This window comes from Cnephaeus nilssonii (assembly GCF_951640355.1).
Source record: "Cnephaeus nilssonii genome assembly, chromosome: 13".
Lineage (NCBI taxonomy): Eukaryota > Metazoa > Chordata > Mammalia > Chiroptera > Vespertilionidae > Cnephaeus > Cnephaeus nilssonii.
The window spans coordinates 35,090,303-35,114,388 of record NC_137084.1 but is presented as its reverse complement, the minus strand read 5'-3'; the positions used below and the strand labels follow the sequence as shown (position 1 = coordinate 35,114,388).

Below are 24,086 nucleotides of genomic sequence, written 5' to 3'. Positions count from 1 at the left end.
ACACGGTTAGTAGTGGAAGTGGCCATGTCCCTAACCTGGAGTTGATCAAATGATGCCTCTTATGAACTCTAGTTTTTTGTGTGTGTTTTTCTTAAATCCTCACCCAAGGATATTTTCCCTTATTGATTTTTAGAGAGAGTGGAAGGAAGGGAGGGAATGAGAGAGAGAGAGAGAGAGAGAGAGTGAGAGAGAGAGAGAGAGAGAGAGAGAGAGAGATTGGTTGCCTCCTGCATGCACCTCTTCTAGGACTGGGGATCGAACCTTCAACCCAGGTACTTGCCCTTGACTGGGAATTGACCCTGTGACCCTTCAGTTCATGGGCCGACACTCTAATGACTGAACAACACCAGACAGGCCTCAGCCCCCTATTTTTAAATTCAAAACGCTTCTATATCATTTACTATGTCCCAGTCACTGTTCTATGCACATATCTCCCCCTTACTATGCCGGTATCACAGGTGAGGAACCTGTTGCACAGAGAGGTTAAGTCACTTGCCCAAGGTGACCCAGCAAATGGCAGAGCTGGGAGTCAAACTCAGGCATCTTGACTTTAGAATCTGTGCTACTAATGACTCGGTCATGATGTCTCTTAGAATACCTGCACTGTACATATTTGTGGGGTGCATATATGATGGGCAGACAGACAGATGAGCTTGAGTGAGTCCCCTCCACTGGCTATCCCAGAGGAGAGTATCCCTGTCCTTGCCCCTAGACAGCTGCTCTGTGGAGGGTTCAGGAGCTGCCTCCCCAGCACGTTCCGCTACCGCAATGTGTTCTGGAATGGGCTTCAGGTTTGCATAAGCGAGAGTCTGCCTAGGTTGCAGGTGTGGCCCAGTCTGCCGTGAGGGTGCATTGTTTTTTTGTGCCATTGTTTAGTCTCTTGCATCTAGAATTATGCCCTTGGATTTGACAGTTAGCTGTGTGTGTGTGTGTGTGTGTGTGTGTGTGTGCATCTCACCAGGCTATTTGAGGCTGGGGTTAGCATTCCTTCGTGACCCTGTGTCTCCTCCTCTCCCCTTCTGCACACCCACTCTCTACATCTCTCTCCCTTTGCTCTGGTTGGCACATCACCTCCTGCCTGCAACCTCAGCTCTCCAGCACTGACTTTCCCACCATTGCTGCCAACACGCCCACATTCCCCAAAGTGCTGTGGTGCCTCTGAGGGTATTACTGATTTTGACAGGTGCCCTTTCTTCCCCAAACTGTCTCTGGAAAACCCACTGTAAGTATGATAGGCCTGGAAAGTTCCTAGAGACCTTTTCTGTCTAATTCACAAAAAAATAGTGCGTTCTGGGACTATCCGGATATCACACTGGAATGAGGCCCCAGGGATCTCGCTTCTCACACATTCCTGCGTGTTTTGGGGAGGTACCACTGTTTCTACTTCCTGGCTTAGAAAGTCCTTCTCCAAAGATAATTCCCAAGGTGGCCTGGGGCCAATCAGCCTTTTCTCCCCATTCAGCAAGGTCACTGGACTCTGGATACCAGCCTCTCTCTTCTTTCCGAAAGCCCAGCGCCCTTTGACAGCAGCTGAGGAAGAAGCTGGTGAGAACCGCTCACTGTTTCACCCTTTCCTGGTGGGACGTCTGCACGTGAGGAAGAGATCCAGGGCATGGACCCCTTTGCACTTGGAGGGAGTGAGGCATCGGTGGCAACTCTTTTCCCTGCCAACCAAACACTGCGAGAAGCACCTTGGCTTTGCTACAGAACATCTTTGTAGCAAGAATCCACTTAGTTCAAAGTTTACCTTCCTTTAAGCAAAGTGCTGGGCTGCATATAAAAGGAAGCCAAGCCCAACACCCCATGCGTCCCTCCGGGAACATCGTGAGGTGGGTAACCAGAGAGGATAAAGACCCCCTTCCCGCCCCCTCACCCCCCCTCCGCCCCCCGCTCACCCAGAGTTCTTTTCCTGGGGAGGAACACAGTGGCGTTGAAGCCTGTTGCTTCCAGTCTGAGATGAAGATATTTTTAGGGGTGAATCTGGGCCTTCCTTCTCTCCCTCCCTCCCTCTGATGCTAATGTGGCCATCTGCACCTCCCCGACAACCTGCACAAGCACACGTTCACCATCCTAGTGAGTGGGCTGGGGAAGAGGTGGTTATTAAATATAGACTCCCGAGTCGTGGCATAAGGACGTGGAGTTTGCCTGGCATGCTAAGCGTGGGGCAGAGGCGTTGGGAACCCATTCCCGTAGTCTGTGGTACTCACAAGTGCCTTCCCGTTTCTGGGGCTCCATTTAGTGTTGTTTTTTATTTCTCTAATCTATTAAGTGAGGGGCCTAGGTATTTTCTCTAGGGTCCGCTCTCACATTGCATGATCTCAGTGGTATAAACTCCCACAGTCAGAGACCAGCAGGATAGCCCAGGGTTACTGCTTTGTCCAGAGGAGGGGCTTTGGGACCTCCTGTCTCCATGCCTCTCCACCCCACAGGGAAATGGCCAGCAAGGTGGCTTGTGTGTGGTGGTGACAGGCTCTGACCACTGGCTCAAAGGTCCCAAGGCGTATCTCCCTCCACGCAGTTATCCCCCCATCACCTCCCAGCTTGGCCTACATCTAAGGAAATCTCACCTCTCAGCCCTGAGACCCACCTCGCAAGGGTCTTTCTGACCTGAGCCCCCTGAGTTAAAAATATTGGGAGTGGAATGACGGGAAGAGGCAGAGGTCCTAGGAACCCACAGATACATTTGAGTTTTTGAGCCATTAGAACTGTGCTGAGCAATGCTATCTCTACAAAACTTGGTTGGCTCACAGTGTTCCTAAAGTAGTCTTTAATTTGTTTAATTTGGAGAACATTGTGCTATAGACAAGGTGATGAGAATTATAAAAAATAAAATTAGTAAAAAAATACAGCTAGCTCCATAGCACCATGTACTTCTGATTATTTATCAGCTGCGTTATAAGTTATAGGAACACAGGAACCACATCCAGCTCACAGTAGCATTTGTGCAATGAATGAATGAGCTGTCTGCATTTCCATCGCCAACATGGTTATCTCAGGCCCAGGCCAGAAGCAGGAGGCTTTGTATCCAGTGAGGCCTTGTGCTGGGGGCAAAGGTAACACTGTTTCCTAAAGCTCCTCTCTGTCTCAGCTTTCCTCTATCACTCCGTAAATAAGGCGGGGCCATGCCCGTCTCAACTCCTGTCTCTGACAGTGCCCAGCCCTGAGCTCCATAGATGGTTGGGCAGGGCAGGCCCCACCGTGGTTCCTTCAGAAATAGACCTGGCCTGCCCCGCACTCTGGAGGTATGGGCAGGGCTGTAGAAGCCCCAATTGCACAATGTGGAGTCCGATAGCTCCTGGCTCAGATCCAGACTCTGATACTTATTAACTATGTGCCCTTGACAAGTTACTTTACCCAGTCTCAGTTTCCACATCGGCAAAAGGGGATGACAAGAATGCGTGCCGTACAGACCCATTGTCAGGATTAAATGAGCCCAAAAGGCCTGGAGTAGAATCACTTGGTAAGGAATAGAAAAAAATATCCGCCCCCAGGTTTGATAGGGGCAAACTGCTCTGTGTGTACTTGCCCTGCACATAGTCTTCCCACAGGGTGGTCTGGTGCTATGAAAATTCCAGCAGCCTGGAGTCACAGTACCGTCTCCTGCCCCACATCTGCCTGTTCTTCTTCCCACTGCATCAGCTCAGTTCCAAGAACATTTATTGATGCCTGCCCTGGGCCAAGCCTGTGATGAGCCCTACTCCCAGAGGTGAGTAAGACATGACTTCTGCCCATGGGATCCTCGTTTCATGAATCACTGCAAGGTGTTTGCTGTATTTACAGTTTGCAAAGTTGCTACCCACCCCTCATAGGCCCCACACCATCTGCACTGTCCTTCCTGTGAACGGTGCTCCTGGAGCTGTGGGCGTATGGGCAACCCGGGAAGGGGCAGAGCGGAGATTAAGGTAGCCACTTGATGGCCAAGAGAAGAGGGTTCTTAAGTAGCGTAGGTGGTCTGCACCGCACCCCTCCCCCTCCCCCCAGCGTTCTTCTAAGCAAAGGCAGTCCAGTGAGGGGGAGAGCCTATCAGCTAGCAAGCAGGGCGTTCGCCGAAGCCCAGAGTGGCCAAGAAGGAAGGCAAGGAGGAGGCCCACAGCTGTTCCCCAAGTCCAAAAGGGGACGAGGTTGCTTGCTTTCCAGCTGCCTAGGCTAAGGAGCAGGAGGCCAGCCCTTGACTCCTCCCTTGACAGTAGAATAACAGCACCTGGGCTTTCATTTCGCAGCAGCATCGCTACACCCCGCCCACATCGGCGCTCTCCACTGGTCTCAAACCTGTGCAGGTCCGGGTGGGAGCGCCGGCCCCTCCCTGAGCACCGGCCCAGCTGCAGCCCACGTGCGCCCACAGCTGCCGCGGTGACAGCTGGCCCCACCGGGGCGGGGACGGTCGGGAGCGGGGGGTGGGCTCCGCGCCGCGCTGCCATTGGTCGCAGCCCTCGGGCCGCGGGCGGGGCCGCGCCCCCGGCTGCCTTGTCATAGGCCGCACCGCCGATGGGGCGGCTCCCAGCCCCGTTGGCCGCGAGGCGCTGAACTGCGGGCGCTCGCCCGGCTAAGCCTGCGCGGGGCGTCTCGCTCGCTCCCAGCTCCGCAGGCGGCCTGCGAGTCCCGACCGCTGCGCCGGAGGCCGAGGCGAAGGCAGGAGCTGGCCCTTGGCTCAGTGGCCAGCAAGGCTGTCGGTAAGGCGGACGGCGCACGGCTCCGCGGTGGGCGGGCGGACAGGCACGGGGTGGGGGACCGTGCCAGCCGAGCCTGGACTCTGAGTCCGAGCCGGCGCCCGGGAGGGTCAGGTGCGGCGGCAGCATCTCCTGCCTCAGACCCACTGGGCACCCGGCGAGCAGGTGGCGCTGCCCAGGAGGCCGGGGCTGCACCGACCTGTCTCTGAAGGCTTAGAACGAAATAAAAAACCTCCCATCGTGCCCGGAACTACCTCTTACTCTGCCCGCCACCACCCAAACCCGGCAATTCTAAGCCTAGAAAAACCCCAACCGGCAACACGGAGTGGGCGCAATGCGCCGCTGGTGCCGACCTGCCACCCGGGCGGAAGATTATCTGCAAACTTAGCTTCCCAGGGTTTGGGTTCCGCGCCTTTCACGCTCTCTCCTGGCTTTTCACTGACACCCCCCCCCCCCCGCCCCGTGTTCCCCTCCCTCCTTAACAACAGGAAGTTAAGTGGAGCCAAATGTCAGTGGCCTCGCCGCCTGCGGGCTAGGACCGGGTCTGGGGCCATGGCGTGGCCCAAGGGGCCGCGACGCTGTGGTCCCCAGCAGCCCGCGCTCACCCCCAGGCCCGGGAGGACCCCTGCCGGGCGTCCGCGGCGCCCACCTGGCCTGCCCGAACGGCCTTGGGGAGATGCGGGGTCCTGCCCGCAGCCTCCGCCGCCGCTGACCTGGTTTCCAGGCTGGAGTCCCTGGGGTTAACTATATCCTGGGCTCGCCTCACCGCCGTGACCAAGCTGGGAAGGGCTTTTGCTGGATGGGGAAGAGGCGTGTTGAAACCAGAGTAAACGTGCGCCTCCGTCCACATTGTTTATTCTGAAGCCTGGGTTCTTAGAGCCAACAAGCTTTCATTCCGAGGTGCGTTCGGCTCTGCGGGGGCCCCTCGGCTGCACGTGGACCCCCTTGCTGTCATTCTTGTCTGCTCACTACTGTCCTCAGTGGCTCGGGTGAAGGGTGAAGGTCCCTCGGGAATGAAGCCAGGGGCAGGTTGGCCCTCGAATGTTTGCATGCAGGGGGGAGGGGGGGAGGGGGCGGGGGGGTGCCCTGGCACCTGCATCAGCTCTGCTCCTGTCCCCTTCCCCGGGGAAGTGAGCCCAACAAGTGGACCTCACGTCTCCAGGGCAGCTCACCTGATGCTCTGGAGACTAATTGCAGCAAAAATTGACCTTTAGGCAGAGAGAAGAAAGACTTATTAAGTCCTGGCTGGGAGACAGGTCCTGCCCTGTGGTACTTGTGCAGTCAATTTCGTGATTACTCTCCCCAAACTCAGAGTTTTACCCTCCTCATTTTAGAGAAGGGGAAACAGCCGCAGGTAGGGTGAGTGCCCAGGGTCACACAGAAAATGGCCGAGCCAGGATTCCGACCCCGCTTAGCTTTGCCAGAGCGAAGACCAGTGCTCTTGTTGCCCTGTGGCTGTAGAAGGTGGGTGTCCTGCAGCATGATCATGGCCCTACTGTGTGCTGATGGGGGCTCCTGGCCTCCGAAAAGATTCTGCCAACGATTCAGGGGATGCTTCTTGGCACTTGAACAGACTCAGGTTAGCCCAGATTGCTCAGCCTGCGGATCCCTTTGCCCACCCTGTCCTCCAATCAAGGGTGAGGGCTGGTGTTTGTCATGCTGTGATGGGAAGGGTTAGACTGGTGTTTGGAGCTATTTGGGGGCGAAGCTTGCCTATGCCATGGACGGGTCTCACCTCTGAGAGTTGGCTTCTGGAATGGTCTAAGAGAATTGTGTTAGCTGAAATAACCTCTACCTTAGGACTGATTCCAGGTTTTTTTGTATTTTTTTTCGGGGGGGGGGGGGCAGGTGTTGGAGTATAGCAGTTATGATTATAAGGTGATTGAGAGTTGCAATCTGAGCATACCTTCATAAAAAATGACATCACTTTCTATTTCTATCTCCTTCCTTCTTTAGGGCTAGGGCTCTGGCTTTCTGCTTATCTCTCTCTTCTGAAGGAAAGTCATGATTAGCTTACTACCAACCAGTTACACTTTATTTATTTATTTTATTTATTTGTATCTCCAGGCAGGGGCCTGAAACTAAGAGTGTGTGTGTGTATGTGTGTGTGTGTTGTGTGTGTGTGTGTGTGTGTGTGTATGTTAGGGGTGGCAACCTTGTGAAAAGCTTTTTATTTTTTATTTTATTTTTTAAAATATATTTTTATTGCTTTTAGAGAGGGAGAGGGAGAGAGAGATAAAAACATCAATGATGAGAGAGAATCATTGATTGGTTGCCTCCTGCACACCCCTACTGGGGATTGAGCCCACAACCCAAGCATGTGACCTTGGCCGGAATCAAACCTGGGACCCTTCAGTCTGCAGGCCAATGCTCTATCCACTGAGCCAAACCGGCTAGGGCATGAAAGGCTTTTTTAAAATTTTAATTACAGTTGACATACAATATTATATTAGTTTCAGGTGTACAGCACAGTGATTAGACATTAACATACCTTATAGAGTGATCACCCCAATAAGTCTAGTACCTACCTGACACCATACATAGTTATTACAATATTATTGACTATATTCCCTTTGCTATGCTTTTTAAATAACCTGGCTATTTTAATAACCCAAACAGTTACACTTTAGCATAAATCAGCTTAAGGACTAGGGCTGGTTGAAGCTATGGTCATTGGAAGCCCATTCTCTGCAGCTGTAAAGAGCAGAGGAACAGGTACAGGCAATCCCTCTCTGCCTAGGATTGGCTTGTGTCTCTATTCTCTCCACCATGTCTACACCCCCATCTGGGTGAGCCTCCCAGCCATGGCCTGGCCCTTTTACTCCCTGCCACTGAAGGGTAGAGGTTCTGCCATCTCGGCAGAGAGACTTGACCCTGGAGAGAGGGGTGGGATATGGGTGCAAGAAGGTTTGGACTGAACATTGCTAATCTTTGAAGTCCTCCCCAAGCTAAGGGTCACTGGTGTTTAGAGAGTCAAGAAATGGAATACAATTCATTGTGCTGGGACTTTTTGTTCTTTATGTCATTAGATCCCCACATTAGCCCTTTGAAGAAGCACCGTATTTTCTGGCGTATAAGACGACTGGGCATATAGAAGATTTTCCTGGGTTAAAAAGTCGTCTTATACGCCGGAAAATACGGTAAGTAGGGTTATTCCTATTTTGCAGATGAGGAAACTGAGACTCAGAAAGGTTAAAACTTGCTCCTATCACACAAGCTTGTCTGTTTGAGAGAGGTCTGTGTGGTGAATTAAACACTAAGGGAAGCAGGAACACTTTGTGGCCGTCCTCTGAACTTGGAGGTTTGGTGAGTACAGCTCCCCTGCTGTGCTTACTGTTTCCCACCTTATATTGTCACTTTACATTTAAATATATATATATATATATATATATATATATATATATATATATATATATTTCTTTATTGATTTCAGAGAGGAAGGGAGAGGGAGAGAGAGATAGAAACATCAATGATGAGAGTTAATCATTGATCGGCTGCCTCCTGCACACCCCCTACCCGGAATAGAACTCGCAAACAGAGCATCTGTCCCTGACCAGACTCAAACCTGGGACCCCCTCAATCCACAGGCTAATGCTCTAGTCACTGAGCAAAACCAGCTAGGGCCTCACTTTACACTGTTGATGAGTTCTGCGACTTTAAGTGAAATGATATATAATGAAACCAACTTACCATAGGCTGATTGATATAAGTGACAGTTAAGTTTCTCGGTCATTCCATCAATATTATAATGAACCAACTTTTAATGAAACGACATTATTCAAGGACCTGCTGCAATTAGTTGTGAATGTGTCATTAAAGATACCCATAAACTTGGCAGGTTTATTTTCTGGTTCTTACAAATCCTCTTTGCTCTGTATTCCCTCAGTGTTTATGCCTGTCTCTATTAGGATATCCACCATGATGTATTGCAGTCCTCTATTTAAAGATGTTATGCATATTTTCAAACAGGAAAATGGAGAGAATAGTACAATGAGCCCCATATAAACATTACCCAGCTTCAACAGTCATCAAGATTTCAAGATTATGCCAAGCTGGCACCCTGCCCCCCTCCGCCCTCCCCTTCTCTCCATCTCCTCTCGCTTTCTCTCCTTCCCTTTCCTCTTCTTTTTTTTCTTCCCCCTGTTCTTTCTTCCTGAGGTATTTTACAACAAATATTTGATATCGTGTCATTTTGCCCCTAAATAATCTAGTATATATCTATTTTAGAAAGAACAACCTCTTTCATACCACATTGTCACTATTGCATGTCATAGAATTAGCGGTAATTCTTTGGTCTCACCTGTCCATACTCAGATTTCCTTGGTTGTCTGAGTCAGGATCCAGACAAAATCTATGCTGCCTTTGGTTGTTAGTCCCTTTATGCCTATTTTAACCTGGAACAGCACCCACTCCTCCCCATGCCCCCCCCCCTTTCAGCCAGCTATTATTCTTTGTTTTAAATGTCCATCTCCCACACTGGACAGTGAACCTCTTGCGAGTGGAGTTGGCTTCTCTGCCATGTGGGTCCCCAGCACCCTGTCTGAATGGGGCAGTGGCTCCCTGAGCATCTATCTGCCCAGTTGTGTCCAAACCACTCAGGAAGTGCGTTTCGAATGAATGAACTCCGTCATGGTTTTGTGTGGCTGCCTGTGCCTGTGTTTAGATAAGAAGTTTTTGTTTTGTTTTTTTTTTAAAAAGATGACTTGCTTGCGTGTGGACTTTCCTCAGCATATATCAGTCTGTAAACATCCTGAAACAATAAAATGAATTGCTGTGCTCACCCGAGCTGTTCTGGTTTGTGGTGGGGAGCCCAGGCAGCCACATTTGTGCCCTGATCAGCAATGAGGTCATTTCTGCCCGAGCTATGAATCCTGGCTTACTCAGCCACAGGGATTACCGCGGCATGACCCAGACCCTTGGCATTTGGGCTGCGAGGAGAAGGCTGTCCACTTCTCTCTTTGTCCTCTCTCTGGACGGCACTCCTTCCCTGGTGCCTTCAGGAGCCCTCTCTAACCTGCCTCACACCTGGGCGAGTTGTACAGCCTTTCTCAAATCATTCTGCATCTGCAACCGGCAGGTCATGACAGAAAATGAACGCTTCACCCTTCATCCCCCTCCTCCTCTTCCTCTTCATCATTTTTCTCAACAGGAGACAGTCTTTTCCACTGGGCAGAAATAGAACAAAATGTTTTGTCTTTCTCTCCAGATGGCAAGGCTAGAGTTGATTTTCTCCCCATTATCTTTTACTTCTCAAGTACTTTTCCAAAATGTTTATAATAAAGCTATTTTATTTTTTTCTAATAGAAAACCCAAATACTTGTGTGTGTTTTTTCTCTTTTAAAAAATATACCTTCCTTCAACTGATTTGGATGGGTAGACAAAATTATACATGCATTTGGCACAACTTATACGTGTGGATGAGGTCACAGAGCCATTGGAATTTTGATATTTACTTACTTTATGTTATGATATTATTTTGAAGAACATCACTGGCCTTCCTAAAAGTTAGGAAGTAAACAAAGCTGGGGCGTAGGAGATGGGAAGCTCTTATACCCATGTAGCCTCACCCTCTCTCCCATTCTACTTCCTCCCTTTTCTTCCCGAGAATTTCATGTGATTTCTCCAACATGAAATTGTTCTCATGTTAGGCTCCTGGTTCTGATTTCTTTTTTTACTCAGGGAGGCTGAGATTCAGAGGATGACAGTATGACACACTGAGTTAAGACAAGGCTGGCAGGACCAAGCTTCAGGCTCTGATGGCCCACCCTGTCCTCTTGGGAAAGTGCCTGAGAGCCAACCAGCCTGGTCACCTCACTTTGGGGGGGCTCTGATCCCTCCCCCCCCCCACCATTTTTTTGTTTTCTTCCCTGCGTCCTCCCCAGAGGTAGAAAACATGGCTGTGCTGTGCTGATAAGGCTCCTCCTTTCTAAAGCACGGACCATCTGGTCTCAGACACTCGGAGCTGGCGGGGGTGATAGGGGACGTGGGCCCTCTGGTCACAAACAAACCTCATTGCATCACCATGGAGTCTGATGTTTGAGACGTTTCCTTTCTCTGTCAGCTGTTGAGGAAGCATCTATCCCTGTGCCCCAAATGAAGAGCCTTTTGTAGATATCAGGTATGGTATCATTTCTTAATTGCAACTGCTCTGTACCCATCCATGCCTCTCAATATTACTGCAGTTCATCTCAGAAAAACCTGCCTATCTCCATGGCAGCTGACAGGGAGTGGTGCGTGTGGATGCTGCTAATGTTCTTAGGGTTGGAATTTTTAGTGTGTTCCTTTAAATTTTTTAAAAATTTATTTATTGATTTGAGAAAGAGAGAGAGGGGGGAAGGAGAGAGAGAGAGAGAGAGAGAGAGAGAGAGAGAGAGAGAGAGATCAATTTGTTGTACCACTTATTGACATATCGGGATGATGCTCTAACCAACTCAGCTTCCTGGCCAGGGATTTTAGTCTGTTCTTTATTTGCACTTGTGTTTCTCTGAGAGTCGGGGTAATTCCCCTCCCTAAACCCCCTCCTCCCAAGGGCTGTCCAGCATTTGCATTTCTTCCAAGGCTTGGTCAAATTTCTCTCTGGGGAATCCAGAGGTAAAGGCAGGCCCAAGAAGAGGGCTTTGTTTCCTGCTGGGTTGGGACTTAGGTTTTGCTCCTTCCTGGGCAGTCGGGATGCCCAGTGCAGATGCCCGTTCTGCTGGCTGCAGGAGGAGGGTGGCAAGGAGCTGGACGACGGCTCCTGGTCCCCAAGCTGCCACAGCAGCAGGCCTGTGGAACATTTGCAGGCCTGAGCTCCTGACACACCCAGTCCAGAGGCCCAGGAGGCAAGAGTGGGAGTCGAGGGACATCCCGTTCTGGCCTTGCCATGTGGTGTCAATGTGTTAAGATATGGCAATGACTTTTTTGCTCTCATGACTCTGAATGTCTGGCCTTGGCTACTTATTTGAGTTCTGACTGTATCTGATAAAGATTTGCAGGATTTCAGGGTTTAGCCTGTGCCTGGGGCCAGGAAGATGAGGTGTAGCGCGAGATGAAGAAGTGCCTGAGGAAAATGTAGTGGGGACTTTTGGTCACTAAGGAGAGTTGCTCCCTGGAGCAGAGTGGGCGCAGGGTGTGCCAGGCGCACTCTGTTGGACAGCTGTTGTCCCCAGGGAAGCGGAATGAGGGGCTGAGGTATGGTATGTAGAGTTCATGGTTGCTATGAAGTCGGGGTGCTGACACTCCAGTATCAGGACAGCTGGGCTTTTGCACAACTTGATGCGAAGGTGATAAGAGTCAGGAGCCCCCTGCTTGGAGGAGGGAGGAGTCTGACAGCCAGATGAAAGGGAAAACAGAACAGAGGAATAAGCAGGGGGTCTGGAAGGCCTCGTTCCAGACCTTCAGGGAGAGAAGTCGTTCTCTTTCCTTCGGGAATGTCCTGGGGCGCTCCTGTGACCAGATGGGGCCTCGGGGAATGTGGGGTCCATGCTGGGGGATGCTTCTCAGCCATCTGCCTGGAGTTGCAGCACATTCCTGTTGTGAAGGAAGGAAGAGGCTCTGGATGCAGTCTCAGGCTTCCTCTCGATTCCAGGCTTGCTGCAGCCAGGAGACCCAAACGTTCCTGCTTGGTCCAGGTTTTCACCTCCAGCTTGGGTGGGTCTGTTTACTTATATCTGACATTTGGACTCTCTTAAAAACGGACTCACCTACCCCCACACACAGATGCATGGTACTCACCCACACACCTGCATAGATGCATGGTACCACACACACCTGCACAGGTGCATAGTACTCATCCATGCACAGCTGCATAGATGCATGGTGCTCACCCCCACACATACTATATGGATGCATGGTGCTCACCCACACACCTGCATAGATGCATGGTACTCACCACACACACCTGCACAGGTGCATAGTACTCACCCATGCACAGCTGCATAGATGCATGGTGCTCACCCCCACACATACTATATGGATGCATGGTGCTCACCCATATACAGCTGCATAGATGCATGGTATTCAACCCCCACATAATACATGGATGCATGGTACTCACCCACACACACCTGCACAGATGCATATTACTCACCCACACACAACTGCATAGATGCATGGTACTTACCCCCACATACACCTGCATAAATGCATGGTACCTCCTCACACCTGCACAGATGCATATTACTCACCCACACACAGCTGCATAGATGCATGGTACTCACCCCCACATATACCTGCATAGACTCATGGTACTCACCCCCTCACACCTCATAGATGCATGGTACTCACCCACACACACAATACATTGATGCATGTAAAAAAGTCACTAAGAACAAAGGGAATTCAATGAAAAATAAGTCTTTTTTCTTCCCATGTCCTCCAGCCCTCAGTACTCTTCCTCGGTGGCATCTGGTGTCCCATTCTCCTGTGGATCCTTCCAGACTGAGTTGAGACATGTCTTTGTACCTGTGCTCCCCTTTGTGCCTCTTCAGGCCTCCTGGGGAGCAACCTGGATGTGACACAACAGGGCCCACAGGGCTGCTGAGACTCAGCATTTGCTTGAATTAGCCAAAGCTCAATTATCACCCTACTTAGTCACCTCTCCCCTTTAGGAATATCCTTGTGTTAGATTTGTGGGTATAGAGAGTCTGTGTCTGAGAATAAACCTCAGAGGAATGTTCTGGATGCATGTGACCGAGGCAGAAGCAAACAAATAAATGTGCTGAGAGAGACCTGGGTTCATATCCAAGCCGTGTTGCCTTGGGCCAGTCAGTGAACCCTAGTATTTTAGTCTGTAAAAAGGAGGTATTTATACTGATCTCAAGTGCAGAGATGAAATTAAAATATTTGTGAAGTGCCCGGTTTTATGTAGGCACTCCAAAACATCAGTGCTTTTTGTTTTGTCTTTCCCTACGTCTAAAGAGTGACCCATTTTCAGAATGAATGACATTGGCATGGAATCCTCTGGATGACTTCCCGGAAGTCCTCTCAGTGGGTCCCTGAGCTTTATTCCCTTGCAGAAGGCAGCCAGTCCTCCATTTTCTACCAAGTTAACTCTTCCCCACCACCTCCTCCTGCTTGTGGGGAGCCCAGCCTCCATCCTCCCCAGCCTTGCCATACCACCTCCTGCTCTATCCCTCTGCCCTCCCATCCCCCAGCCGCTCGGGTGAGCAGGATGCTGTGGCCACTTGGGGAGGACTCCGGGCTGTTTATAAGCCGTCTCTGGGGTGTTTATGTTGTAATCTCTTCAGAAGCTCCTAGCAGATGTCTGTTTATTGCTGAAAATTCATCTTTATCTTCAGCATGAGAGAGGAGAGGAGCTGTTTCTAAAAACCTTCCTTTGGCATGGCCACACAATACAGCTTAGATTGCCTCCCCGAGTTTCATTCTTCATCACTCTTGCTCTCTACCCATTCTGAAGCCCTTCAGATCCGGCAGAGAGACCTTATATGTCCTGATTTTAGGACAGCACTTAAATTTGGCAGGCAGTTGTAATCTCTTAAAAAGGTAGGTCAGAGAAGCAAAGGCAACCAGCCGACTTGTCATTTTCTGGGCTGGGACAGATGGTGTGAATGAGAGAAGCATTTCTGTGTCCATAGAAACCCACACCTTCCCCCACATTCGCCTCTTCCTTCCACCCTGCATGCCGCCTGCTGATTGGCTGGGAGATCTTTAGCGGTTCCTTTCTCTTTGGACTCGGGGAGGCTCCAGGTAAGGAGGGAGTGGCACAAGGGTAGTTTCAAACGTGCTGACCTCCGGGGAGTGAGGAAGAGGTGAGGCCGCGAGCCACAGGATCTTAATGTCAGATTGGAAGGGGCCTCTGGGGTCCTCCAGATCTCACTCCTGCACCTTGTTGTACCTACAGGGAAACTGAGGCTCAGGGGGTTCTTGATACTGAGCAGAGGCCTGGGAGGAGCAGTTCCTCGTTCAAGGTCACCCAGCCAGGTCTCAGTCAGGTCTTTTCTCCATCTACCGTTTCTGCCCTGCCATGATCCTGGGATCCGTCTCCAGCTGCTCTGCCTGCAGTTCTGAAGGACAGAGCCTCACCCCCTAAACCCCTTTCTAACTGCTCTCCCACTCTTTGAATTTAGGGTGTATACACTTGTAGCACTGGTTTGTACAACAATTTGGTGCAAGGTCTTTCCTTATCAAAAATACCATCCCCAGAGCCTTGGGGCCTGAAATTTCTATCTTTGTTTTTAGCCATTTATATATACTTTAACTAGGAAGGACAACAGATATTAGTGTATCTCTGATTGTCTGTCAGCTGAGAGCTGAGCCTGGAGTGAATGGGGGATGAGTTATCTGGGAATAGGTGGAGAGGGGCATGAGAAAAACTTGTAAATAGGGTGCTGTCAGGACAGGCATGGAGTACCATGGCCAAGGCTCCTTAGCTCACAATGCACAATGTCCATGCTGGGGGCATTGTGATGAATGGCAGGAACAGAGTTAATCTAACTCGTAGAGGGAGGTGCATTAGACAAGCTCACTGATGCCTGCACATCAAGGCAGAGTATGCAATGTGCTTTGGAGAGTTGCATAGTGTGGGGAATCAGGGGAGACTTCCTGGAGGAGGTGGCACTTGGTCATTGAAATGTGTAGGGAGTGGCTATAAGGTCAAGCTTAATTATGCTAAGAGGGCTGTGCCCTCTAAGCTGGGACTTGTTTGTGGCTTTGCCAGGGCCTAGAAGATGGAAGGACCTCCATAGGCAGAGATGGGCAGAGGTACAGAACAAAGAGATGTGGGAAAGTGAGTTGGGTTCAGGGTGCCACATGGTGAAAACATGGGTCTGCCTAGGGAACCCGTGGGAGCTGAGGCTGGAATCAGGCCAGCCCTGAGTGCTGGGTGGGCACATGGCCCTAACCCAGCAGGCAGTGGGAAGTCATTGGAGATGGATGGTCAGAGCTATCCTTCAGGCAGATCAGCTTGTGGGGGAGACAGGGTGAGGCATCTGTCAGGAGGTCTGCACTGCCCTCCATGCTTTGGATGTGTACATCGACCAGACAGCAGCTGTTTGTCAGGACCAAGGAGGGCGTGGGGAATGGGGGCTGGGGCATGGGGGTCAGGTAAGGCTGGGTCCCAATAAGGCCTCATCTGTGTGCTGGTTTTGCCTGCAGCCTTCTGTGTGAAGAGGGTCGGAATGAGCAGTCCTGTATTTCAGTTTAGAAGAACAGACCATTTGGAACTCCTCAGTTTGGGTCTTAGAATACGGGACATCTGTCACTTTCTGTGCCACCAAGGGTGCTGCTCTGAGCTCTGGCAACTCTGTCCTCTGTAGAAAATGGTTACTGCCCCGCCTTTCATCATCTTCCTGCAGGCTAAGGCTTCCTCGATGACCATTCCCCTTCCTCAAAGTCAGTTTGAGGGGAATGAATAGGGAGTCAGGTGCTGAGCCCCAGTGGGGGTGGGTACCCATGGATCAAGAGCAGGAGTTACCTGCCTGCATGTGGATGAGACACCCACCAAAGCTAGGATGGGACAGGGATCCAGGAGCCTCCCTCCTCCTTTGTCAGAATCGGTTCTGCAGGCATCGGATGCTCCAAGCACTGTGGGCCATGATCTGAAATGACGGAGTCTCCCTTCTGTGGTCTCATAAGTATCCGAGTATCTCCTGCAGGTGGGCCCCGCCCTGGGTCTCTGGTGCACACTTTGAGTTTACTTCCCCAGTAGGAGGAAGCTTGAGCTTACCAGTGGGCCCAGGCTCGACTTGATGTCACCAGGCAGCTGGAACACATTGCGGGGGTCGAGCGGATGTCTGTCTCCCAGCGTTTTCCCCAGCCCTGTGGACACCCTGGCCCTGGGCAGGGGACAAAAGCTGAGCTCGGCTTCCGCCTGCACCAGTGTGAACCTGGCAGGTGGGAGGCATGGCAACCTGGTACGCTTGCGGCTCTGACATTTGAGCAGGGCTGCGGGCACCTGTTCTCTGCCGTAGATGTCTCAGAAACACCCTTGCTTTCTGTGATGGAGTAAATGGCTCCTGCAAGCAGCGAATGTCATGGGTTTAGTGCCTGTGGGAGCTGCTGATGGGGTGGGGGTGGGGTACTGCAACAGCGTTCGTCTTTGTTCTCCTAGCATCAGTTCTACCAAAATGAGACCAAGTTAGTTCATTGAGTGATTGATCAAGTGAGCACACCATTCGTCCTGCCAGTCAAGACTTCAGAGTTTCTTGTATTTGAAGCCCGTTTTGGTTCAGCGTTGCTAGAAAAGCTTGGGCAAGCCGCTTCTTTTCTCTAAGCCTCGAGTTTCTGTTCTGTGGCCTCGAGTTTATCTTGCAGGGTGTCAGTGAGGATTAAATGGGGCAATGCACATAGCGCCCCTGACCGTGCCTGGCACATAGGTGGCCTCTTCCCTTCTGGCCCTTTCCCGAATTGACCCACAGGAGGCTCAGAGCACAGATGTGGGCAGGGTTCCTCTCAGGCTCCCATTGGGCACTGTTCCCTAAATGGCTCTTACCCTTAACTAGTGACTTTTAAGAGGATGTCTCAGTCAAAGCACCAAGAAAACACGATGCCTTTCTCTTCATGAGAGGTCATGCCTCTCAGTCAGACACCTTGGTGCTGCAGGGCCGTGCCAGCCTGGGCTTGCACATGCGGGGTGACCCTTCCATCTTTGGACGGCTCCTCCTGTCACCTCCCTGATGGCTCCCCATGGCTTCTGGCATTTGGTTCCAGTGTTTCCTCCTTGAAGCCACAGAGACTGAGTCTAATTTCTCCTCCACACGACAGCTCTTTGGACACTGTTTTTAAAAATCAAATCTATGATACCATCTATTAGAAGCTGTACCATTATTTTATTTTGTATTTACTGAAAGCGTTCTTTTAGAGCTTAGACCTACGTTTTCATTCCATAATCACTCTTGCACGTACATAAAAAGGAAAATAAATTGGTTACGGCATTTCTAAAACTTTTTCACTTTCAGAACCCAAGTCTTCCAAATCACTTTTTGACCCAGAGCCACCCATGTGGTTTTTGTACATTCTTATATTCTGGTAAAGCAGTGATGTCTTCCTTAATCTCTGTTGTCTCTGGATTTTTTTCTAACTTCTGCTGCTCATTCTGTAAGTTCTGATGGTGTTGCTTTCTTCACTTTTATCAGGAGGTATCCAAGGAGGGTTTTCTAGTCAGCAACCGGGACTCACATTCCTTCCTGAAATGGTCCTGAAACACTTGGCCTCCCGAAGTGTGGAAGGTGGCAGTTGTCTAGATTTGTCAACAGTCAAATTTCCACACGGCCATGGAAATGAGGCAATGACAACTGCACCACAGCTGCATCCGGGCCCCGAGGGATTGTTCGAGGTCGGGGGATTATACGATACATTCTGCTTTCAGACGTTTTATCACTGAAAAAAGTTGCATCTTCCAATTAGTGAAATATAATATTTAAAGACAGCCCTTTTGTTCTCTCTTGAGTCTTCTTTCAGATTAACAGCCTATGATGTAGGCTCGTGTGGGGCTTTTGACCTCTCCTTGGTTCTCCTCTGAACAAACTCCAATTTGTTCATATTCTAATACAGTGAGGGCAATACCCAGACCGTATATGGTATTTGTGGTGTGACCACGGCATAGGAAAGGAGCTATCACCTCCCTCGTTTAGGTCATTCTACTCCTCTTAATGCAGCCCAAGATTGCATCAGCTTTTCTGGCAGCCACATCACACCATTTTTGCTGACATTATTGCTGACCAGATCTATTTAACATGTGGTGTTGTTGGTAAGATGCCTCTCCCCTGGCCTAGAATGTGTGTGGCTTTAGAATTTAAAGGCAGAGCCTCTGTTTTGTTCACACCTGATTCAGAACAACCATTCCTGTTGAATGTCAAGTTGTTCACTTCAGTGCAACCCTGTTCTGTTGAGCTCTTTCAGGATCCTATTTGTGTGCCTTCCATAGCATCACCCAAGTCACTGATAAAATGCTTATCAGGAGAGAGGCGTCTGGCATGCTGCTCGAGTCCTCCCCTCAGTGCCATGAGCTTTGATCTTACTTTGGGAAAGGTAATCCCCTTGCCTAAGTCTCTGCCCTTTTGCTTTTCTGACCTGTGACCGGACGCCTTCTTGAATCTAGATGTGCCAGTTCTCCACGGACCACCAAGCATCCTATCACAGAACGAGGTGATGTCCTTGACCTCACATGCTCTGTTCCCAGAGGCTCCACGGCTGCGTCCGGGTGCCCCTGCTGCCCCACAGGGACTCGGTAGGCAGTTCAGTCGCACCCGCAGGTTTCCTACGCCCTCGTCCAGGAAACCTGGTCACTGAAAGTATCTAAATATCCTTTTTAGCCCTGACCAGTTTGGCTCAGTGGATAGAGCATCGGCCTGCGGACTCAGGGGTCCCGGGTTCGGTTCTGGTCAGGGGCATGTACCTTGGTTGCAGGCACATCCCCAGTGGGGGGTGTGCAGGAGGCAGCTGATGGATGTTTCTCTCTCGTCGATGTTTCTAACTCTCTCTCCCTCTCCCTTCCTCTCTGTAAAAAATCAATAAAATATATTAAAAAATATATATATATCCTTTTTAAAAAAACAAGCCCCTCCCCCATCTCAGTTTCCGGTCTCATCTCAGTGTTGGATCTTTACTTGTCAGTCTAAGAATAGCTCTTTTTTTTTTTTAAGCAATGTCACCCCAATAAATTTAACAGTTTTTGAAAAACAGCTCTTTTTGACAAAGGCCACGATGCACCCAGAGTGGGAGCCGAGGCCCAATTTCCCAGGACCCTTTATGCCTCTAGACCACTTGGCTCAAGACAACCCCCCCCACCCCCCGCCCCAAACCTTCCTCCCCCTGGGACCTGTGGTGCAGCCTCAGCATCCGGGGCTTGCCTCCTCCGGTGGACACTCTGGGGCGGGCCCTGCATCACTGTCTGGGCTTCCTTGGCTGTGCAGCCTTTTCCTGGGGATGAGACTGCTTTCTACCAAGGCTTTCCTGTGCAACCACATGGCTCCTGCTCTGCACCACCTACAGAGCAGTTACGTGAGCCAAGACTGGGGTAAGGGCTTTGTAAACATGAACTCATTTCATCCTTGGGCCAACCCCATGAGGTGGATTTGTCATTATTCCCACTTACCGATGAGGGAATTAAGGCTCAGAGGGTTTAATTGACTTGCTCAAAATTTCATAGCTGGCAAGGGGGAAAGGGGGAATTAGAATCGAGTCAGTTTGCCCCTGAGTCCAACTTTCAGTCATTATGGTCAGTTGCCCACTTCTGAACTTCCCTCTCCATTCCCTTCTCCTCCTGCTCCTCCTCCTCCTCCTGCCTCTCCATCCCATCCCCCTGCTCCTCACTCCTCCCTCCCCCTCCCAAGTGTATAACTAGAATTGCATTTCAGAGTCTGAATCATTTATTTTCTCAGTCTCAGGTCCCAGAGCCCTTCTATTCCCCCAGCCATCCGAGTCTGTTTTCTTAGAGCCTCAGGCACCCACTTCCCCTTCTTTGATCTCACAAACTTCAGAGGAAATGATTGCTTGTCCTCCACAGTTCCTGTGTCTCCTGGTCACTGCCCATCGGCCATAACCCATAGCCATGGGAATTAGGTTAGTTGTTCCGTTTCTAGGGACGCTTCCTCTGTCTTCTGGAAGATGAAATGCTCAGCGAGGCCAGTTGGAGCTTTCAGCTCCCCAGGCTTCCACCGCTGTCAGGGTGGGTGATGCCCCCCAGCACCCGCCCCCAATCACCAGAGCTCTTCTCTGATTGGCCTGGGATCTGGACCAGCAGCAGGCCAGTGGTGTCCATAGTGGCTGGACCTTTGCACCTCAGTTCTCTCTTCACACACATGTTCTCCAGAATTATTCCCCTGTCTGTGTTTCATGGGCTTGCCACACAGACACACATCTTTTTTGTTATGTAGGCACTCCATCTCCCTCTCTATTCCAAGTCCAATTCTTTATTTTTTATTTTTTTTTAATATTTTTTATTGATTTTAGAGAGAGAGGAAGGGAAAGGGAGAAAGAAACGTCTATGTGAGAGAGAAACATCAATTGGTTGCCTCCTGTATGCACCCTGACTGGGGACCGAACCCGCAACTTGGGCTTATGCTCTGACCAGGAATCGAACCAGTGACCTTTTGGTGCATGGGATGATGCTCAGCCAGCTGAACCACACTGGCCAGGGCTCAAGTCCATTTTTTAAAAAAGTTTTTTTGTTGTTAATCCTCACCTGAGGATATTTTTTCTATTGATTTTTAGAGAGTGGAAAGGAGGGAGAGTGGATGAGAGAGAGAGAGAGAGAGAGAGAGAGGAACTTTGAAGTGACTGAGACACATTGATTGGTTGCTTCCTGCATGCGCTCAATCAGGGCTGGGGATTGAACCTGCAACCAGGTATGTGCCCTTGACCAGGAATTGAACCCATGACCCTTTGGTGCCAGGTGATGTTCTAACTGCCCAGCTACAACAGGTAGGACACAAGTCCATTTTTTAGAGGATAAAAGTGGGTCACCGAGAAATGTGTATATGTAAAGAAAAGAATCCGTATTATACTTGTGTTTGTATACATAAACATCATCAGGGAAAGATACAGCAACTAATACATGTGGTTGCCTGTTTCAGAGTTGGGACTGACTAGGGAGACGGGGCCAAGATAGGGGGACAAATTTCCTATGTACTTCTGTGCTTTCTGATTTTTGAACCATGTGAATTCATTTTCCTATTCAAAATTTTTAAAAGCATAGATAATCTGGGAGTCCGGACTGTCGAACTGTGGAAGGAGTAGGACTCACCTGGCTGAGTCATCGCTCTGCCTCCTGCTGTCACATGGACCTCAGTTCCCAGGCGCGCGCAGGGCTAGGCACAGCCTCCTTACCTTGCAGGGCGGACACAGGAGACCCTTCTCTGGTGGCTGCATGGCTGCACCCAGAGAGGGTCTGCAGTGAACAGGCCTCCTCCCTGGTTCACCTCTCTGAAGCTCAGAAGTAACTTGAGGTTTCTCAGCCTTTGGTGGTAATCTCAACTTACGGAGCGCTGGTGCACCTAAAACTTACACCCTGGTTTTTCCCCCTCTGTTGAACTCCGGTATTTAAGGACATTGAAACACTCTGAACGTCTGTGTTTGCCTGGAACTGTGTCCTTTTCTTTTCCAGACCTGTGGGACTTGACAGATCATTTCTCTCCCAGTCATACTCACCTGCTCAGCACAGGGAGTGCCCTTAGAATGGGCCTGACACCCTTTGACAACACAAGCCCATGACTGGGTTTGCAGATAACCGAGGTCAGAGCAGGCCCTGAAGGAAAAATTCAGGGAATTGGGAGAAGCCAGTTCAGGTGCCTCTAATTGAGGAAGTGACCTGCTTAGGAAGGTGACTTGTTTACCTTGAGCAGTTCATTGAGAAGCATAGATTGAGCACCTACTGTGTGTCCTAGGCCCCGTGCTATGGGAATGACAGTGTGGCTAAGGCTCAGTCTTTCCTCCCAAAGTGTTCACAGAATACTTGGGAAAACAAGACACGCGTGTTTTAAAAAAGTAACAGGAGATTTTGGTAATAGTTCAGTTTATAGAAGGCAAGTCACATGGTAGTTCATGACTAATTTCCATATGACTGGTGGAGACAGCATTGGGTGTGGGGGGTGTTTTCTAGGGGCTGAAGAGGGCCTGGAAGCTCCCTAGAGGAGGAGGAGGAGGAGGTGGGGAAGGAGAAGGAGGAGGGGAAGGAGGGTACATTTGATCTGGATCTCGAAGGAAAGATGAAGGGCCGATGGATAAGTAGGAGGAAGAAGAGAGCATCCTAGTGGGTGTCAAGGTCAGAAGAAATGGGAAATGGCCTGGTTTGAAGGTGGGTGGAGGGAGCTGAGGTTGGGCAGATGAATTTAGGACTGATGCAGACAGATTTTAATACGACAGAGAGCCAGAGATTGTGTGTGTGTGTGTGTGTGTGTGTGTGTGTGTGTGTGTGTGTGTGTACGTTCAGAACAGAGGTGGGAGGATAAGGGCCCAGGGTCTCATAGGGAACTCTTGTAAATCCTAGGGAGGATGGGCAAGAAGGGGTTTGGCCTGCAGACATTTTAATCTAGGCATCCCCAGCTTGTCCTCCAGAGATGTCCTCAGGAGCAGAGAGGGAGGCCAGAGGCATGCTAACCCTTCCCCCATCATTGCACTGTTTGGACATTTTCTTCTTGAGCATTTTAAATGCCTACTCATTCATTCATTCTGCAGGTATTTGTGATTCTTACTGGGTGTCAGAACCTGTTCTGGGTGCTGTGGTTACAGCAGGGAAAAAGAAAAACCCGGGTAAAATCCCTTGTCACATGGAGGGGAGACAGTAAACGGGTAAGTGAAACGTGTGAGGCCAGGCGATAAGAGGCGGGTGAAGAGCACGGCTGTGGGGAAGAAGACAGGCTGTGCTGGGTGGGGTGGAGGGTAGCAGTTGGGGGGAGGGCTGTAATTTTCAATAGGCTGGTCAGGAAAGGCCTCCCTGACTCACCCTGTTGCTGGGACTTGTGAGCCAGCAAGTCTGGGGCCATAAGAAAGGGGGCCAGGCCAGGCAGTGCTGGGACCTCGAGTCCCCAGGGGATCCTCTTCAACCCACTGGGTCTCAGCTCTAGGCAGCAGGGAGCCTTGGAGTGTTCTTGAGCAGAGGAGCACCATGTCTGGGAAGATGTCCCTAGGACTTTGTGGAGGATAGAACACAGGGGATGAGGCTAAGGTCCCAGGAGGAGATGACCAGGGCTTTGAAAAGTCCACTGGTTTGGCACTTCCTGCCTGGACATGGTGGGGCAGGGCGAGGGAGCAAAAGCCGTGGGGCAGGGTGAGGGTGAGAGCAGGTAGCGGCAGAAAGAGAATGAAGGCAGGGCTTAGGCTGGAGGGTTCTTAGAATTTGGTGCGTGGGGGCCGGTTAAACATAGTTGCCGTGACTTTTCTTTTCATTAGTTTAGGATAGTGGAGTGCGTAAGAATGTGGGCTCTGGGTTTGAATCCTGCCTAAGAGACCTTGTGCCTCAAGCTCTGCATCTGTACTTAACCTCTGTGCCTCAAGCTCTGCATCTGTAAAATGGGTGATAAAATAATACTTACCTTACAGGCATGTGTTTGAGAGGATGAACTAGGTTGCTGAGTATAGAATCCTTAGAACAGTGCCTGGTATATAGTAAGTGCCTGTTAAATATTAGCTTATTTGACTGTCGGCTCTCTCTCCATATATATGTGTGTGTGTGAATAAAATGAATGTGTTGGACATATCCTTTCTGTTATCCTGAAGCTAAGTCAAAGGAAGAGAATGATGCTTTTAAGGATGAAATGAGGTAATGGATTTAGCTTAGTGGCAGGTGAATACTAGTTAAAAGTACTACTATTACTACCAGATAGTCTCATGAAGAAAATGATTGTCCAGTGGAAATGCTTTGTAAGGCCATCGGATTCAATCATTATTTTTCGAGCCTGTGGTGTGCCAGGTGCTGCACTGGACATGTTATTTCCTTTCATCTTTGCAACAATTGCCCGAGATAAGCAGTTAACCACATCT

The 24,086-nt window shown here is 50.1% G+C and overlaps 1 protein-coding gene across 10 annotated transcripts in view; it reads left to right on the top strand.

Moving 5' to 3' along the window:
- The first annotated feature begins 4,488 nt into the window (after positions 1-4,488).
- Positions 4,489-24,086, top strand: part of MICAL2 (microtubule associated monooxygenase, calponin and LIM domain containing 2) — a 221,487-nt gene continuing 201,889 nt past the window's right edge. For all 10 annotated transcript variants that reach the window (XM_079787224.1, XM_079787229.1, XM_079787226.1 and 7 more), the window contains exon 1: positions 4,489-4,670. The gene's annotated coding sequence lies outside the window, so the exon portion shown is untranslated. The remainder of the gene's footprint in view (positions 4,671-24,086) is intronic.